The sequence below is a fragment of the Heterocephalus glaber genome, unplaced genomic scaffold (assembly GCF_053883595.1).
Source record: "Heterocephalus glaber isolate CG9 unplaced genomic scaffold, H.glaber_assembly_v1.0 deba00000676, whole genome shotgun sequence".
In the NCBI taxonomy this organism is placed as follows: domain Eukaryota; kingdom Metazoa; phylum Chordata; class Mammalia; order Rodentia; family Bathyergidae; genus Heterocephalus; species Heterocephalus glaber.
Window position 1 is genome coordinate 18,894,677 of NW_028258156.1, and position 20,316 is coordinate 18,914,992.

The following is a 20,316-nucleotide window of genomic DNA, read 5'->3' on the forward strand; positions in this document are numbered from 1 at the left end:
TCATAAACTGTCATTACCATTTTCATCTTAGAGGTATATGGGAAAGGTAATTCTTGAATTTGTTAGCTGGCTCTCTGCACTCTCTTATATAGCAGCTACTGTTTAATCCCTGGCTACTACAGCCACATCAATGATTCTGATTTCATTTTCTGCAAGAATTACACAGTAAGCTTGTTTAAAATACAGATTTGGAATGCCTCTGATAATTACACTGATTCATTATTTCTGGTGTGAGACTCAGGAACTTGGCCTTTTGATAGCCACTGTGCAGGTGATTCCATCTCATTTGTCACATTTTGAGAAATACCTGTCTCCATCAATGGATGATGTTAAAGAATCAAGACATCATTCACCTTTATGAGAAACTAACATATTGATGATGTCTAGGTCCACTCAAAATACTTAGTGAAATGTATTACATAAAGTTGAAATGATCTAAATATTCAACCTGATCTAATTTATCTGTATTTGGTAGATAGCAACTGAGCACGCACAAAAGCTTATAACCAGAGATGCAAGAGAGACCTTTCTGAGTGTGAAGAAAGCAGAAAACTATCTCTGATCAAAGGGTTTTATACAACTTGCTGAAATTTTAACTAGGTTTCATATTAAAATCCTTAAAGGAAATTAGTAGTATATCAATTTAATAGATAACAAGCAAAGAATGATAAGATATTTGTGTACAAATTTTTATATATTTATAAAAAAACAAAATATTTTTAAATTTGATTCTAGAAACAAACAAAATGAAGAATTTTAAGGCCATTAAATGATATTTCCATGAACCTGTGTATAATACCTTCTTTGGAAATCACCGGGGAAGGCATTCTATTGATGGCTTTGCAAATCTTCTATTCTGTCTTATTACACTGACTTTAGCTTTACATTAATCTGTTTAGCATACAGTCATTGAGTTCATACCTGAAGGCATCTCATGGCACCCTGTCTAATCCAGAGCTAGCAATGAATCAATATCAGAAATGATTCACGGCTTCTTTCAGGTTACTGAAACTCATTGCAATCTTTTGCAAATGGCTAGCAGGTTTCTTTTGGTTAGCTTATTTTCGATGCTATAATTACAGAACATTTCTAACATTCTGATAATATGTAAGAAGAATATTAATTTCATAGGTAAAACAAGAGAAGACCAGGAGACTTTCTACTTGGAGTAGAGGTTTTGAACTTCTGAAATGTTGCCTCTATGTGGTCAGATAATGAGAAAAATTCCCAGAAAGCCTATTTAATGTCATTAGCACTTAGTGCATCATCCCATACTGGGTGCAAGACATGACCGTAGGTACCCAAAAATGCATTCTAGATGCCGAAGTCGTTTTACTGAAGAAAAAAATACTACCAATGTATAACAACATATAGCTGAAAATTGACAAGACACAAGGAGCTTGAAGTCTATCTAGTTTAATCCTTCACGAATGCTGGGTCTTTACCACAGTGTGTCTGACTGCTGGTAGCAAAAATTACACCTTGTTGGAGTCTTTGGCAGATGGCCAAACCTCATGTTTAGGAAAATTGTATTTTAAGAAAAATCTGGAAAGGGAGAAGATGATTTTACCCTGTAGTAATATGTCAGGTAATTTCTACCTCATCTTTAATGATGCTTAGGAGGAGCAAGTTTTCTGAAAATGTGATATTTACTACAAATTACAGTAAATAGATTGAAATTCAGTTAACCAAAAAAGAAAAGAGAAAAATAGTTCACAATTAGTACCAGGACCTGTGATTAAGTATTTATTTTTACAGTGCTATGGAGGAAGAAGCACTGTTACCACAGTTTGTAGATGAGAAGACAGAGGCTTTAGAATATGCGGAGTGGCTTGCTCATCTGAGGATGGCCACTAAGTGGTATAACTAGCCTCTTTCTCACTGAGCCTTTTACTCTTTTTAACTATACTGTTTCCAGATAATTTTCCAAGGAAAATTATAGCTATTGCAGTTTTCATTCCTTCTCCATCCCAGCTCCCATGCCCATCCTAGCATTACAGAGAGTCATGACTGCATGTGGAAAAAGCATCGCCTTGGGAATCAGCTTAGACTTACTCTTTGTGTGACTTTAGGAAAGGTAGTTTACTCTGTACAATTCAGTTTTCTTATCCTTAAAATTTATACAAAGTAATCTATGTCAGTAGTGGATGCTGAGTGTTGTTTGTCCCTTCACACTAGAATGAGAGTGGTAGATTTAGGAAAAGTACACAGAGGTAGGAAAAAAATTTATCTTCCCTTCATCCTTATATTTACATGGACTACTCTCCTAAACAGCCACAATATAAAATCTGAATGAAGTAGTTGAACTTGAGACATTCCAATCTATTATGAAGACAGATTAATGATCGCAATGAAAAAAAAATAGTTTGGTAGTTCTAATTATGTAGCTATCAATTTAAGTCAATTGAATATTCCTGGATATTAATTATGCAGAAACACTGTCTTATTTCATGCTTCTATAAGAAAATGCCATACTGGGTGGTTGGTAAACAATCAAAATTTATTTCTCATACTTTTCAAAGCTGGAAATCTGAGCTAAGGTTGGCAACATAGGTTCTGGTGAGGGCCTTCTTGCAGATGGCTTACTTCCTGTGGTTTCTTCACATGGCAGAAGGAGAACAAAAGAGCTCCCTGAAATCCCTTTTATAAGAACACAAATCCCATTCATGAAGACTGCCCTTCCATGACCCGATAACCTCTCTAATACCCCACTTTGTAACACTATTATATTGGTCATTAAGATTTCAATTTATGAATTTTTGGGAAAAACAAACATTCAGTCTCCTAATATGGCCAATGCCTCTTTTGCTAATTTTCATGGAAATATTCAAGTCTTGAATATTGAACATGTTTAATGAGAGGACTCTTGGCTTTTACTTAAGAACAACTTGAATGAATATTAACAATGCGTTTTTGGATATTTAATTCTAAGCACATGAGGATATTTTTATAATCAAAGCATTAACTACCATGCTTGTTCAGTTATTTTGAACAGGTTAAGTGAGGTCTTTATTGCATAGTCTGAGTGAATTAACTCACTATTCATGTCCCTAATCTTATTCTTCTACATTTACTTTAAAAATATTTAATCTTTAGAATTCTTTTTTCATATATATGCTAAATTGTTTGTACTTATCCAATTATTAGACTGAATTTTTCATATTATATTTAAGATAAAATTAATCTTTTTGTGCCACTAGCTTTATTTTCATCTCACATTCTGGAAATGAACCATTTGTCATGGTTGTAATTGAATACCAATACTAGCTGTGATTAGGCAGAGATAGGAGGATAGTGTAGCTTATTAAGTATAGCTCCTAAATTTGCATCTCAGGGAGTGGTCCTGATTTGAGGGCAGTAGGAGATATTATGAGGAGCTCTGGGCTGGAAGTGATCCACATCCCAGTTGTTTATATGTTTGACCTTTTACTTTATAGCGACACAATTTCCTTATAAAACTCATGAAGTTGAATTGCATTAGCTTTTAGTTCACTTCATCTAGAATGTGGATTTTGTGCAGCACTTTAACATAAGTATGTTCCCATTGACATTATACATTTATCTTATTCTGTTTGTGGAGCTTTTGTCAAACACTCTTAGGCATAGATGCATCTGGAATAATTTAAAAAAAATTCTCCCTTACCAGAATCTTGTTGCATTTTGTTAAGGTAAGAGGCAGAATTTTGTATGCCTCATTCAGGATGTTTTGTGGACGTCCTCCTAAGTTTCTTTCCAAATACATTAACAATTGCTATCCATCCTTTATTTATTCCTATTTTTTCCTGAGATGTGACTGAGTACTTAGTACCTAATGCAGGGCAATGAGTCTATCTATGGCTAGTTTTAGGAATAAATAAAAGCATTTCTCTCCATTCTATGTGCAGGGAACACTAGCCTGGAAGAATCTACTAAAGAAGTCTCTGGAAAAAAGGCCATCCCTGTTTTCAAGTTTATAGTAATCTTTTTCTTAGATTGTAGTCATAGACTATTTATGATTGCTCTTAAATATTCAGTATGCATCATTCTACATTGAAAATGAACAACAAATACCAGAATAACAGTCCTTTTGTTGTTTTTCTGTAAATTCCTCACTCTCTCCATAGACAATAGCCAGTCTCTACTGATGTTTTTAACACTTCCTATTTTCGTAGTAATAGCAAATCTAATTAATGTGTGGGTTAGCTTACCACGAATTTCCTTAATAACTGTCTCAAATTATTGGATGTAATACTACTCTTATAATACCTGATCAGGAAGCATTTCCCAAAGATGAGTCCTCATTCATCAATTTCCTGTATTTTTAGTCTTTGAGAATTTTAAATAAATCGTACATAGCTGTGATCTTAGTGAACATTGCTTGAGTATATTTTTGAAATATAATATGTTATGAAGCTAATGTTTTACATCTTAATGCAATAATATAGAAATGAACTGGTATACCTTGCTAAGGGTAAACTCAGCTTGCTTATTTCCCATTAATTCATGGTATTCTGAATTCATTTTATTTTAATTTTTTCAGTAACTTTGCTCAGATTCTGAAGATATCATTTATCGAAATATTCACTCTTAAGCAACTTGTGATTATTTATAGACCAACGAGTGAATGCTCAGAAGAACAATGTATTTTGTCTTTGTTTTTCAGGTTGCCTTTAGTCATATCTATAGTCATTTTTAAGATGTTACAGAGTGACAGGTTAAAGAAAAGGCTCGTGGGTTCCTTGAGGACCAAAATGACTCATTTTATATTCTCCATGGGGGTTGATTAGAGGATGTTTAATGATTTCCCATCACCCCAGTAGAATGTAAACTCCATTTGGATGCAGGGCACCATGGACATAGGGTCCAAGGTGACGGACTGAATTGGTTCTCCCTCTCACTCTATTAGTCACATACACATATATTTATTCTTTATAAATGCATAATTTATTTTTAATGAAATGCACATATCTTAAGTATATATATTTTGGTGAATTTTGACAAATATGTACACATGTAAGTCACACTTGAGCAGGTTAAATGACATTTTCTTTTTCTTTGAACATTTCCTTGTGTCTCTTCCTAGTCTAAACCTTTCTGCCAGAAGCAACAACTGTTATGGAATTTTTCAGCACGGGTTTACTTGTTACAGAACTTTATACAATATATAACTCATATAATCTGTGTTTTGTATCTGACGACTTTTACCAGTTTTTAAAGTTTATCCTTTTTGCTCATACATCAGGTAACATGATGCATGTTAATGGATATGGAACTCATCAGAATTCTTTTAACTCATTTTTTATTCTTAGCTATAGACATTGTTTCTGGTTTTGGGGTATCATGAATCAAACTGCTTTGAACATTCTTAGGAACTTATTTATTTATTTGTGTGTTTGTGTATGTGTGCTCTTGTATGTGTTTGTATGTGTCTGTTTTATTCCCCTTAGGCAAATACCTAGAAATAGAATAGTGGAGTTATAGAGATACATGTATATTTGACTTTACAGGAAACTCCAAGGCTGATTTAAAAACTAGGTGTGCCATTTTATACTCTTACTAACAATGTATGAGTGTTACAGTTCCTCCAAATTCTAGTAAATATTTGGCATTGTTAATTTTTAAAATTTCATTGTGTTTGGAGTTTTAAGTGGCACAGCCACTTTGTACAGCAATCCAGTGGTTTCACAAACTGTTAAGTACATAGTTACAATATGACCCAACAACTCTGCTCCTAGATATATACCTAAAAAAAAAGCATATGTCCACACAGTAACTTGTGCATGTGCATTCATTGGCAGCATTATTCATAATTACCCCAAACTGAAAATAACCTAAATATCCATAAACTATTAAATGGATCAATAAAATCTGGCATATCCATATGATGCAATATTAATCAGAAAGATAAATAACTCAAGTATTAAACATGTTACCACATGGATAGACAAAATTATACTGAGAATGAGTGGTCAATAACTAAGATGACATGTGTGTTCCTATTCATATAAAATGCCTAGAACGTGCAAATTTATAGAAATAGAGACATACGGTTGTCTAGAGTGAGGGGTGTTAAGAGGAAAGGAAGAATGCTAATAGATATGAAATTTATATTTATTATTTATTTATTTATTTTTATTCTTTTATTGGTACATTTTAGGTATATAATACATTTACATTTATCATTGGATGCTTGTACCTGTACATGATATATCTTGGTTCTTATTTTTTTCCCCCTTACCTGTGTGCCCTTCACCCCCTCCACCCTTGCCTATTTATATAGATTTTATTTCCATTTTTTTTTTCTCATAATTTTTCCTTTCCCTTCTTCCCCTTCCCCTCCCAACAACCTTACACCTTTGGATCTTTTCCTATTTCAAATTATGAATTATTCATTTAAATCATTTTAATGCTTATTTACACTTTCAAATTCTCACACTACAGAAACTATTCGGTGTTTACACATGTGTGTCCTATTTATTTCACTTAAGAGTATGGCCTCAATATGCATCCATTTAGCTATAAATGTCTCTAGTTCTTCATGCTTTATAGCTGAGTACTACTTGATTTTATTAAAAAAAACACATCTTCTTTATCCATTTTCCAGTTGATGGGCACTTGGGCTGTTTCCAAGATTTAGCTATTACAAACTGTGCCACTATAAACATGGGTGCACATATATCTCTGTGGTATGATTCTTTTAATTCTTTTGGGAAGATACACAGCAGGGGAATAGCTGGGTCAAATGGGACCTCTAGCCCTAGTTCCTTGAGGTGTCTCCATACTGATTTCCACAGTGGTTGCACCAGTGTGCACTCCCACCAACAATGGAGAAGGGTTCCTTTCTCTCTACACCCCTGCTTCTTGATAGCAGCCATTCTTTCTGAGGTGAAGTGGAATCTCAGCATTGTTTTCATCTGCATCTCTTGAATGGCCACTGATGTTGAACATTTTTTCATATATATATTTGCTGCTTTTACTTCTTTGTCTGAGCAATGTCTGTTCATTTCAGATGCCCATTTTTGAATTGGGGCTTTGAATTTGAGGGATCTGATTTTTTTTCAATTCTTTATATATTCTAGATAGTAGACCTTTGTCTGAGGCACAGCTGCTAAAATTTTTTTCCCACATTGTAGGTTGTCTGTTAGCTCTGTTGGTGGTTTCTCTTGCAGTGCAGAAGCTTTTTAATAAGATGGATCCCAGTTGTTGATTCTTTGTGCTAGCTCCCATGCTACTGAGGTTTTGTTCGTAAAGTCTTTTCATATGCCAATGTCTTCAAAAGTTCTACCTAATTTATCTTCCAACAGTTTAGTGTTTCTGTCATAATATTTAGATCTTTAATCCACTTTGATCTTAGTTTAGTTCATGGTGATAGATATGAGTCTAGTTTTAATCTTTGGCAGGTTGAAATCCAGTTTTTCCAACACCATTTATTAAATAGGCTATCTTTCCTCCAATGAGTGTGGTTGGCTCCTTTGTCAAAGATGAGGTGGCTGGGTATGTCTGGAGTTGTTTCTGCATCTTCTAATCTATTCCACTGATCCTCGGGTCTGTTTCTTTGCTAGTACCATGCTGCTTTTATCACAGTAGCTTTGTAGTATAGTTTCAAGTTGGGTATTGTGATACCTCCAGCAATGTCTTTGTTGCCTAGAATTGCTTTTTCTATTCTAGGTCTCTTCTCATTCCAAATGAATCTTCAGATTGTTTTCTCTAGTTCTATAGTATATTATTGGAATTTCAATTGGCATTGCATTAAATCTATACAGTAGTTTTGGAAGTATGGCCATTTTCACTATATTCGTTCTTCCTACCCAGGAACAAGGGATGTCTTTCCATTTTCTTATATCTTCCTTGAGCTCCTTTTTTATAGTGCTGTAGTTTTCAGTGTAGAGGTATTTTGCTTCCTTTGTTAGGTCGATTCCTAGATATTTCATTTTTTTGGATGCTGTTGTACAAGGAATTGTTTCCCGAATTTCTCTCTCAATGAGTCTGCTATTTGTGTATAAGAATGCTATTGTTTTTTGAGTGTTGACCTTATATCCAGCTACTCTACTGAATCTGTGAATTAGGTCTAGAAGACTTTTGACCGAGTTTTTATGGGTCTTCTATGTGAAGTATCATATCATCCTTTCCTATCTTTATTCTTTTTATTTCTTTCTCTTTTCTAGTTGCTGTGGCTAATGTTTCCAGAACTATATTGAACAGGAGTGGTGATAGTGGGCATCCTTGTCTTGTTCCTGATTTTAGTGTGAATGTTTTTAGTTTTTGACCATTCAGTATTATGTTGGCTGTTGGTTTTTCATAGACAGCCTTAATCAGGTTGAGACAAAGACCTTCTATTCCAATTTTCTGTAGGGTTTTATCATGAATGGGTGTTAAATTTTTTCAAATTCCTTTTCTGCATCTATTGAGATGATCATATGATTTTTGTCCTTGGCTCTGTTAATATAGTGTATTACATTTATTGATTTACAAATGTTGAACCATCCGTGCATCCCTGGGATAAATCTGACTTGGTCAGGGTATACGATCTTCTTGATGACACTCTGTATTCTGTTTGCCAGTATCTTGCTGAGGATTTTTGCATCTGTGTTCATCAGGGAGATTGGTCTATAGTTCTCTTTTTGGGTTGAGTCTTTCCCTGGTTTTGGAATCAAAGTAACACTTGCTTCTAGGTATGAATTTGGAAGCCTTGCTTCCCTTTCAATTTCCTTGATGAGTTTAAAGAGTAATGGCGATAGTTCTTTAAATGTCTTGTAGAATTCAGCAGTGAAGCTATCAGGACATGGGCTTCTCTTTGCTGCTTACTTTTTTATTACATTTTCAATTTCACTCATTGTAATTGGGGTGTTTAGAATTTCTACATCTTCTTCATTTCACTTTGGTAATTTATATGTATCTAGGAATCTGCCCATTTCTTCTGTGTTTTCCATTTTATTAGAGTACAGATTTTTGAAGTAGGTATTGATGATGCTCTGGATTTCTGCTGTCTGTTGTGACATCACTTTTTTCATTCTTAATTGCATGGATTTGAGCCTATTCTTTCCTTTTTTTGATAAGGTTGGCTAAAGGTTTATCAATTTTATTTATTATTTCAAAAAACCAACTCTTTGATTCATTGATTTTTGGTATCATTCTCTTAGCCTCCATTGCATTGATTTCTGCTCTGATCTTTGTAATTTTCTGTCTTGTATGAGCTTTGGGTTTGTTATGCTCTTCTTTTTCTAGCAGCTTGGGGTTCTGCATTAGGTTATTTATCTGAGTTTTCTGTTTTCCTAATATGGGCATTCACTGCTATGAATTTCCCACGTAGAACTGCTTTCATTGTGTCCCATAGATTCCTGTATGTTGTACTGGCATTATCATTAACTTGTAGAAACTGTCTAATTTCTTCTTTAATTTCCTCTGTGACCCATTGGTTGTTCAGAAGGGTGTTATTTAATTTCCATGTGTTTGTGGGTGTTTTGCAGTTTCTTATGTCATTAATCTCCAATTTTATTGCACTATGATCTGATATTATACAGGGGGTAACGTCAATTCTGTTACATTTACTTAGACATGTCCTATGAGCTAGCTTGTGGTCTATTGTAGAGAAAGATCCATGTGCAGCTGAAAAGAATGTGTATTCTGATTTTGTGGGGTGGAACACTCTGTAAACATCTATTAAGTCCATTTGTCCAATAGCTTGGTTCAGTTCTAGAGTTTCATTGTTAATTTTTTGTCTAGATGATCTGTCTATTTGGGATAGTGTGGTATTGAGGTCCCCCACTATAACTGTATTAGCGCTTATTTGGTTTTTCATGTCCATTAATGTTTGTTTTGTATAGTTGGGGGCATTCGTATTTGGTGCATATATATTTAGGATTGTCATCTCTTCCTCTTGGATTGTTCCCTTCACAAGTATGAAGTGACCATCTTTGTCTCTCTTAATTAGTTTTGGTTTGAAATCTACTTTGTCTGCAAATAAAATTGCTATGCCTGCTTTTTTCTGGGTTCCTTTGGCATTGAGAATTGTTTTCCATCCTTTTACTTTCAGTCTATGAATTTCCTTTTGAGTTAGGTGTGTTTATTGTATACAGCATAGTGCTGGATTTTGCTTAATCCATTCTGTCCATCTATTTCTTTCGATTGGTGAATTCAGGCCACTAATATTGATAGTTATAATTGATAGATATTGACTTATACTTATCATGATGTTTTACTGTTGTTGGCTCTTTTATTTCTTATTTTCCCCCCTTTCCCTTTAGTTTCTTACCTTGCCTGGTGGCTTCCTTCTGTTGGGCCTCAAGGTGTTGTGACCTTCATTGTCTTTTTCTAGGATATTGTTCAGAATTGTTTGGAGTGCTGGTTTTGTGTTCATGAAATTTCTCAGATGTTCTTTGCTGTGGAAGTATCTAATTTCCCCTCCGATTTTGAAAAATAATTTTGCAGGATACAACAGTCTAGGTTGGAAGTTATTTTCTTTCAGGGCTTGAAATGCTTCACTTCCAGGCTCTCCTTGATTTGAGGGTTTGTGTTGCGAAATCTGCCATGATTCTGATGAGCTTTCCTTTGTAGGTGATTTGTTTCTTTTCTCTAACTGCCTGTAGGACTTTGTTCTTCTGTTGGGTTTCTGGGATCTTGACTATTATATGTCTATGTGTAGATTTGTTTTTTTAATCATGGCTAGTTGGAGTTCTATATGCCTCACTTATCTGTTTGTCCAATTCTCCACCTCTGTCTGGGAAGTTTTCTACTATTTCTTATGTGAACAGTTTTTTTATGTCAATTGTATTTTCTCTTGTTTTTTCATGGACTCCTATCAGTCTTATGTTGTTCTTCTTTGCATCATCTAGCAGCTGCTGGATTGATTTCTCATGGTCCTTTACTATTTTTAAGAAATGTCTGTTTTCATGATCCTTCACCGCAATCCTCTCTTCTATTATCTGATGTTGTATCTTCAGATTCGATTTCCTTAATCTGTTGTGTATGCTTTCAGTGGAGTTTTTAATCTCCTGAATATCTGTTTGAATCTGTTTCATGGATTCCATTTCTTTCTTATGTTGGACGATCATGGTTTCCATTTATTTCTTATGCTGGGATTTCATGGCTTCCAGCATATTTCTGAGCTCATCTTTTTTTTTTAACTGTTTCTGTTATAGAGCCTCTATTCATGTCTTTCACTCTGCTCACCATCTCTGTAGTTATCTGGGAGATTATTTCTGTTTTGAATTTTTCTAGAGCCTCATTCATCTGTTTTGTTACTTCCTGTGCTATCTGTTCAGGGTGTCCAGGTGGTTGATTATTGGACTTTTCCACCTCATTTCCTCCAGAATTTGCCTTTGTTGGGGTGGAAGTCACCTTACTTAAATATCTTCTCATTTTTGTTTTTGTTACTGTCTTTGGTTTAGTTCCTGGGTTGATATTTTGAAGTTGCTTATTGTATGTATCATTGTTGTATTTAGAACCCTTATGGAATGATTGCTTCTCAGAGGTGTCTTCCAGATAGCTAGTCTTTAGGTTTTGATTCTTTAATGGCTCTGAGTCTGACTCATTTTCATTGTACCAGGAAGGACAACTGATTAGATCAATCACAATACCTTAGCCCAAGTGATATAATTAGCAACACAATAGCATCCAGTACCTCTTAGAAAATGACAATTTGTGGTAGTTATTAATCTGTCATCTTTAACTGTGTGAATTAAATCAAAATCAAGGACCAACCAAACACACGTTTATAGTGAATAAACTTCAATATAGCAACTTTACTCTTTGGAATGGGGAGTTAGAAGGCTGTGGGGAGAGAGGGTTAGGTAGGTAGAAGGATAGGGGAAGGTTAGCAGTGAAGCCTGAGGACACAGGTGAGAGAATGAAAGAGAAGAAAAGAAAAATAAAGAGGAAATATGAATTAGGGCCAGAACAGGAACACAAACAGAGATGAAGAATAATGAGGGACAGCAAGGTATTGAGGGAGAGAGAGAGAGGAAAAAAAAAGAAAAAAGATTTTAAGAGAGTAGAAAAAGAAGGAAAAAAATTAAAAATAAGATTAAAAAAATAGTAATTTTGAAATAACAAATAAAAGCTAAAATTGAAGGGCCTCCTTCAGGGTATGTCTCTGCTTGTCACAATAGACAACGTGGGCAGAAGTGTGCAGTTATAAGTCAATGAGTCTCAGTAAACCAGTCACAGACCAGTGAGATTCAGGCAGATTTCTGGCTCCAAGTCCCAAGTTGAGCTCCCTGTTCTGCTGCAGGGTTGAACTCTGCAAGTTTCTATTGCAGGTTCCAGCCGCCCTTCCCCTGAAGATAGTCCAGGTTCCGATGGGAGGTGATGACCCCTGTAACTTACCAATTATTGTGGTCTGGTGTGCCTTTATTGCAGAGATTCTCCTCACTTTTCCAGTGGGCTTCAGTTTTCATCAGGGAGCCTGAAAGAGGCCCTCTCTCTGTTGTTCACTTCTGCAGCTCAGGGCAATGGCCTTTATGTTCCCCTGTGCCTCCGTAGTGTGGAACCAGGGAGCTGCACAGCCAAGAGGGCAGAGGCGGGGGTGGGGGGCCTGGCACTGTTGTTGTAGGTGCCTGGGCGGCTCCGCGGGTGGCTTGTGGGCTTGCGGGGGGGGGGGGTCCTTCCTAGCTCTTGGTCGCAAGTAGGCGTGGCCAGCTGGACTGTGCTGGGCTCTGTCAGTCCTGGGCGCTCTGCTCCCCGCGTGGTTCTACCCGCTGGGCTCTATGGGCGGCTAGTTGAGATTTGTTTTTAGATGAGCAAAATGTTTTCAAGTTGATAGTAGAGAAAGTTATGCAATTCTGTGAATGTAGTGTAAGCATTAAATTACACACTTTATATTGGTGATTTTATAGTATAAGAATTGTATCTCAGTAAAGCTTGTTTCAAAAAGGATCTTATGCAGAGGGGTTAATACGTGCCACAACCCTAAGACAGGAACATGCTTGGTGTGACTGAGGGACAAGGAAAGGCTTTGTGTGACTTTTAGGGTGAAGTGAACATAGAGAGAGCAGTGGAAACGTGGTTCGAGAAGTAGGAAGGGGCCACATTAAGTAATTCTGTTGCCTGAGAAAAGTTGATATTTTACAATGAGTGTCCTGGGAAGTCATTGGATGGTTCTGGATGGAGGATTAGTGTGATCTAAAGGTTATTTTATAAGAAAATCTCTCAATTGCCCATATGAGGTGGAAGCTTTAGAAAGTCCTGGCGGGAATCTGGATAAGGAGAGGTCAGGGATGGGACCAGAATGGGAGCTGTGAAAGCTATGAGAAGTGATTGGTCTGGGGATGTATTTTGAAGTCAGAACCAAGGACCTGCAGAAGAGCTGAAGGTTTTTTTTCTTTTTCTTTTTCTTTTTCTTTTTTTTTTTAAATTTTGGTGCTGGGGATCAAACTCAGGACCTTGTCCTTTTCTGGCAAGCGCTATGCCTCTGAGATAAATCCCCGGCCCTAGCTGAATGTTTCAATTAGAGAGAAAGGAAGGAAAGCCACACATGCACACAAATGTGTGCATCCCATTTCCAAATGAGAAAAGAGCTGACTTCACTATTTTAATTTCTTCTAATGGCATATTTTATTTGGAAGAGAAAACAAAATAAGAGCATCTTTGTTTTTGTAAACTATTTTATAGCTTCTCTAAAATAGGATTTGCATGTTCAGATAAACCCAGAGAATGTTCTTAACTTTGTTGATGAAAGAAATAAACCACTCATAAAGTTCAAATGTATAGTGATTTATAAACTTCTTACTGATTTTAGAGACAGTGCTGTCTGGAATCAACCAGCAGTGTTTTGTGACAATTTGATGTTTATTGTTGTTTTGAATATTTCTGATTGATCACAACTTCTTTATTTTGTTTTTGTTTCATTTTGTTTTTACTTAGTTTTGATATAACTGTTTAGGTTTGGGGGAAAATTGTCTATTCAAAATTTTCTGTAGCCGGGCTGGGGATTTAGCTCAGTGGCACTGCATCTGCCTCACAAGAGCAAGGTCCTGAGTTCAATCCCCAATACCAAAAAAAATTCTTTTTTCTGTAGCCATTTTTACCTTCCCACATGATTTCCTTTTACCTCTCTCATCATTCATATATTTAAGCAGAACCTATACATTTAAGTCCTATGGAAACCAACTCTTCATTCTATTTATGTAATCATTTCATGGTTGACTTCTATGGCAATGAATTTATTTTTTAAACAACAATTTTAATAATTACATTTGGAAAAGTGTTAGTAACATTTAGATTTTATACTTTAAGTGACCATTTAAATGCATATTGCACCTTGTATTTATTATGTAAGCTACAAGATAAACAGCTGGCCACAAAAATGCATTAGGTGTAGAGCTGACTGCAAAAATCACAGTGTGTTACAAGCCAATTCATTTGTATTTCCATTAGGTATGATATATTGACTTGCTCAATTATGCTATTGTTATTGAGAGGTGACCTATAATAAAGGTTCCTGTCATTATTATCAATGTAAAGTTTTTGAATATTCAAACTAGATCAGTCGTTCTGAGATTCCTGTAGTGTGTAGCTATGCAGACATTACGGAAGCCTTTTTTTTCTCGATTTGACACAATCTTTGGCTTTATCTTTCTAGTTCTCTGTGTCTCTACTGGGTGAACTAGGGAGTCCTTCCAATCTGAACTCTTCCTGGTTTTAATGATAGCAAAGAGTTTTCTAATTCCCAGGAGTGGCTGATATTATGCAATATAATTCTCATCCACAAGAGACTGGAAATCCAAAGACCTGGCCCTTATTCATTCTCCACGAGTATGGTAGGGTATAACCTTTGCAATCAATCACACAGTGCAGCTGACTTTAATGCTCCTTGCCAACAAGTCTCCAAGGTCTCCCTTTTCCAGTTCTATTTTTATTTCTACATAGGGAGCCCTCTTCAAAGATGAGGAGAGTGTGGTGGTAGGTTGTGACTCCCAAGGTGTCAAAGCAAAAGCTGCAAGTGCTCTTGGTCTTGTTCCACAGATAAACAAGAACTGGGCCAGTTTCTATCACCCAGAAAGGGTTTCAGCTGGAGCTGCATGTCCTCAAGCTGTATCAATCAGGGAAGGTAGCAACTGGGGGTTTGAAGGTGGGTACTATAAAGAGGAAGAGAGAATACATCACAATGACAGAGGGAGTGTTCTTTCCTGTACTACGAAAACATGGTGCCACACTCTTAGCACATTCCTGGAAGCTGCAGATCAGCTGTCAAAAATGCAAGCAAAATTGCTTACATGCTACCTGACTCAAGTGGCCTATAAATGCTCAGTGATGTAGCAGTACTCATTTCTATTGTTTGTTACTATATTCCACCTGACGCTTTTCTCATAATGGAGATAGGTTGCATTTGCTTAATAGCATCTCAAGTGAGCAATGGCCTAACTATCACTGGAGGCAGCAGCCCAGGGCGTAAACCACTCATGGTTTATTTCAGTGTAAAGCAGTTCTGATTCATATAGGACTTAATGTTTCCCCAACTTTGGGTCCTCTCATGCTCAGCTCTCAAAACTTGAAATAATTAAATTATATACTTATCTTAACTATCATGAAATTTAACCCTTATAAAGGATTAATATATAAAAATATATATACTATACTGTATTCTATACACATATACAAACACATGCATGCATTGTAAATGTCTGAATTGAACAAGTGTAAAAAATAGTTTATTTTCTCAGCAAATCTAGTAATAATAAAGTAAGGGTAGGAAAGATAGCTGTTAGTGTTTTTGAATATTTTTAATGTTATGTGACATGTGTGAATATGCCTACCCATATGTACTTTCATAGATGCAGAAACAGTGGTCCCCAATTTAAAAATTATTATTTATTATTATTTTATTATAATTACCCCAAATTTTTAAACCACTAAGGGGAGATTATGGGGCAGGGAACTGGACTGTGGATCTTTTAAATAGAAATGTTTGATGATATGAGTAGAAGTTGACTTTTTCTTAGCCAGTAATTCTAGAATGCCAGCCTTGTAATTTTCATGGAAAATCCCATTACCCCAGGAACATTATGCCTTTTCCCCATAATATTTCAAAAGTATGCAGAATGAGATCATAATGGGTTAGCTTGACAGGTAGAATAACCAGGTAATGAGACATTGAAGATTTTTGTTATTGCTGTGAAAGAGTGAGAAACTTGAGAGAAACCCTGATGATTCAAATATTGTGGAATATTTCTCCGAGTTTGAAAAGTTCTTGTCAGTTTATTTGACTGTCACACCCCATACCAATTTGGTGTGCTGAAGTGAAGAGACTATAACAAACCAGAAGCAGTCCTGCATTCTATTTCATGTCCCTAGTAGGATGTTATTACACATCCATTTGTTCCCTATTCATGCTGATGTGGTTCAGTGTGTAGATATCATATTGGCTTTTCCAGAATCCTAAATTGTTACTGAGGTCTTTTACAATGATGAATTGAAGGAGTGGAGTTAGGCACGAAGACTTTCTCCAACAGTCTCCTGATGCAGCCACATTCAATGGCCAGGGACAAGCTTGTGCCTTTACATCTCTGCTATCTAACACAGGAGGATGTGAATATTTCATTAATATTCATTTCTGTTGTTTATACGGTGAGACAATATTTTGGATACATTAGATTACATAAAATATTACAATTGATTTTATTTTTATTAAGCGATGCTGTAATTTCAGATTTTTGTGGTATCTCTTGATTTTGTAACCATCAAATGAATACATTAAGTCTCTCTGTGGACTCATTCATTCCATAGATAGCCTGCAATCTTGACTTAGATTTTTAATAATGTTCTTCATCCAGGAGTTATATTTAAGCAGTCATCTCATCTTTGTATTACTTCAGAAAAGTGTGTGCATGTGTGTGTGTGTATGTGTGCTCACACATGCATGCATAACTGCGATAGGAGGTGGGTGAATGGGGAGGAAAGCCGATGAGGATGTTCATCTGCCTTTGGCATGCTTCTTCCTGTGTAACTTGAGAGGGAGCAAAATAACTAGGCTTACCTGTCCTGTCTTACGTAGGGAGGAAGCAATAAGCATTCTGGCTGGTTAGCTTTCATCCATGGTATATTTAAAGTCTACTATGAAAAAATAGTGTTGAAAAATATGTATGCTGTAGTCAAACTCCCAGTAATAAATCCATACAAATTATTTATCTTAATCCTGTACTTCCTCATTTACAAAATGGTGTATTAATCTTACCTGATGTATAAGATTCCAATGAAGAAGTATAATTATCATTCAGTACTAGTTGAATAGTCCATCATTTGCTTATACATGTTCTTATTTTTCAAGGAGAGAAGAAAGCAATGTTTGTTACAAGAAAATTCTCATACATAAATTAGTACCTCAATGGGGTCAGCAGCACAAAAATTCATTTAAAAATTACCTACTAACTAGCAAAGACTCTCTTATCACACCCAGAGGTCACAACTCTAAAACAGAGTTGGCATGACATGATAGTAATAGATTTATTTTTCTCGATGTATAATTCAGATAACACAAAAGTCATCATTTTAAGTATATAATTTTTTAGTATATTCAGTAATTTGTACAACTTTCACTACTATCTAACTTTAGCATATTTTCATCATCTCAAAAGAAAACATCACAGTTTTATCCCTATTATCTGTCAGTACCAATCTGCTGCCCTCTTGCTCCCTGCCCACGGCTCTGGCAACCACAAAACTATTTCTAACTTTGGATTTGCCTATTCTGGACATTTCACATAGATGTAATCTTAAAATAAGTGACTTCTTATATTTGCCTCCTCTCAGCATATTTTTAAAGCTTTATCAATGTTTCAGAGTGTGACCATATTTTATTTCTTTTTGTGGTTAAATAATAAATTGCATGTATTTGTCACCTTTTGTTTATCCATTCATCATTTTAATGTCATCAGTTGAGGGACATTTGGATTCTTTTCCACTGTTGGTCTGTTGTGAATAATGCTGTCTTTTGATTGATTTTGCCTACTTTCTAGAAATGTTCTAAGTGATCATAAATTTTAAATTCTTTTCCTAGAAATGTAGGATTTAGGAAAGATAGCCAGGAAAGAAGTTTTTGGAAAATGTGAGTCAATTGAATTTTCACCTGTAAAGGAACAATAAAAAAATGTGCTCATTGATAGAAACAGGGCATGAAGTCCTCTGTAATTTAAATTGAGAGGCAAATGAGTCAGCACCTTGTTAGCTCTCTGTGCGCAGGATCCAGATGGCATTTCCCTTTTGTCAACTTGTATCCTGGAGCAGAGAGTCAGAAAATATTGTTTGGGAACCTGGGGAAACTGTAATTTCTTACTCCTGTGGGCTAGTTATTTCACAAATTCTAAAAATTATGCTGCCTTTCTCAAGATCAACTCGACCATAGCTTGTGAGGATGAACACTACCATGTGGCTGTGTTCTCTGCAGTGTGACTCTTTCCCTATTTCCTGCCCAGTGGGTTAGATTAGACTAATGCTGGATAACTAACTAGCTGCTCAGGATCCCACAATGTGGGCTCTCCCAAATAGATAACCGAAGCAGTGAGATTCTACCTCTTAGAAATTCTACTGGGAAATTTTATGAGACTAATGTCCTGAATAGGGAGAAGCTGAATGAGTATACTGCCGAAACAAAGCAACATATGTCTACTTTGCTACGTTGCATTCATTTTCTGTTGATAAAATGATTTAGTTTAATTTTCAATAAAACAAAAAATATTGGATGATTTTCTGTAAACTTCTTAAAAGAGAACTCTTCTTTAATTAAAAACAACTAAATACAATTTGACCTTATTTGATCTGATTCCATTACCCAGTTGTCCACTTACTACATACTGATTGTATTGAAGAGTTGTCACATACTTCAGAGAGATGTATCTAATAAACAAGAAGGAAAAATACGCATTCCATATTAAAAGCAGTTCACCAGGTGGATTTAAGAATTGCCCACCCATTAATTAATTAATTAATTAATTTCTTTTAACTTTCTTTTCTTTCTTTTGTGCATAATGGTTGATTAATGAATTCCTTATGTCTTCCTCAGACAGAAACATATGCCTTTTGAGAAGTGTGATACTGATTGAGTTGATATTTTTAGCTTAATTTTATAAACCAGTCTAAGACAGAGTAAATTTCCTTTATTTTTACTTTTGTTTCTGATATATCTATATCTGTATCTATATAGTATAGTAAAGAATGCTATTACTTCACACACACATATATAAAGTCAAGTAATTCGGTACATTTAGCATTGATATTTTTTTCTCTAGATTGCTTTAGCTATTTGGGGTCTTTTGTGACAGGATTCATTTTCAGGAGTGCTTTTTCTATTTCTGGGAATGATGTCATTAGTATTTTGATGGAAATTACATTGAATTTGATTATTGTGTGTAACATAGACTTTTTAAAAACTATTAACTCCTCCAACTAAATATTTCTCCATTTATTCATATCCACTTCCATTTCTTTCATTGGTGTTTTGCAGTTTTCACTTTAGAGCAGTGACAGCAAACCTTTCAGAGCTGACAGTGGTACAAACAGCCTGCTAAACCATGCATGCCATAGGTTCACCACCCATGTTCTAGAGAGTCTTCACCTCTGGTTAAATTTATTCTTAGCTCTGTGTGTGTGTGTGTGTGTGTGTGCGCGCGCGTGTGTGTGTGTGAATTATAAATAAGATTGGTTTCTTGATTTACTTTCCAGGTAGTTTGCTATTAGTGTATAAGGAATGTGATTGATTTTTGTAAGTTTACTTTGTATCCTGCAACTTTATTGAATTTATGTCCAACAGCTTTTTAGTGGTGAGTTTAGGGTTTTCTATATATACAATTATATTTTCTGCAAAGAAGGATGGCTTGACTTCCTTGTTTCCAATTTGAATGCCTTTTCTTCCTTTCTCTTGCCTAATTGATCTAGCTAGGACTTCTAGCTTTGCAAGTATGTTGAGCAAAAATAGTTAAAGTGGCTATCATTGTCTTGTTCCAGATCTTAGAGGAAAAGCTTTCTACTTTTCTCCATTAATGATGATGGTATCTATTGGTTTGCAATCTATGAGATTTATTGAATTGAGATACATTCCTCCTATGCCTAATTTGTTGACAATTGTTATCATAATGGGATGTTGAATTTTATCAAATAGCCTTTCTTCTTCTGTTAAAGTGATTATGTGCCTTTTGTCCTTAATTGTTTTTGTGTGGTATATTGTGTTTATTTATTTGCATATATTGAACCATAATTGCATTCCTTGGATGAATTTATTTGATCATGGTGAATAAATTTTTAAATCATGTTAAAATGCTGTTGTATTCAGTTTGCTAGTATTTAGTTGAGGATTTTTGTGTTTATGCTCATCAGAGGTAGTGATTTGTAGTTTTCTTAGTTGTACCT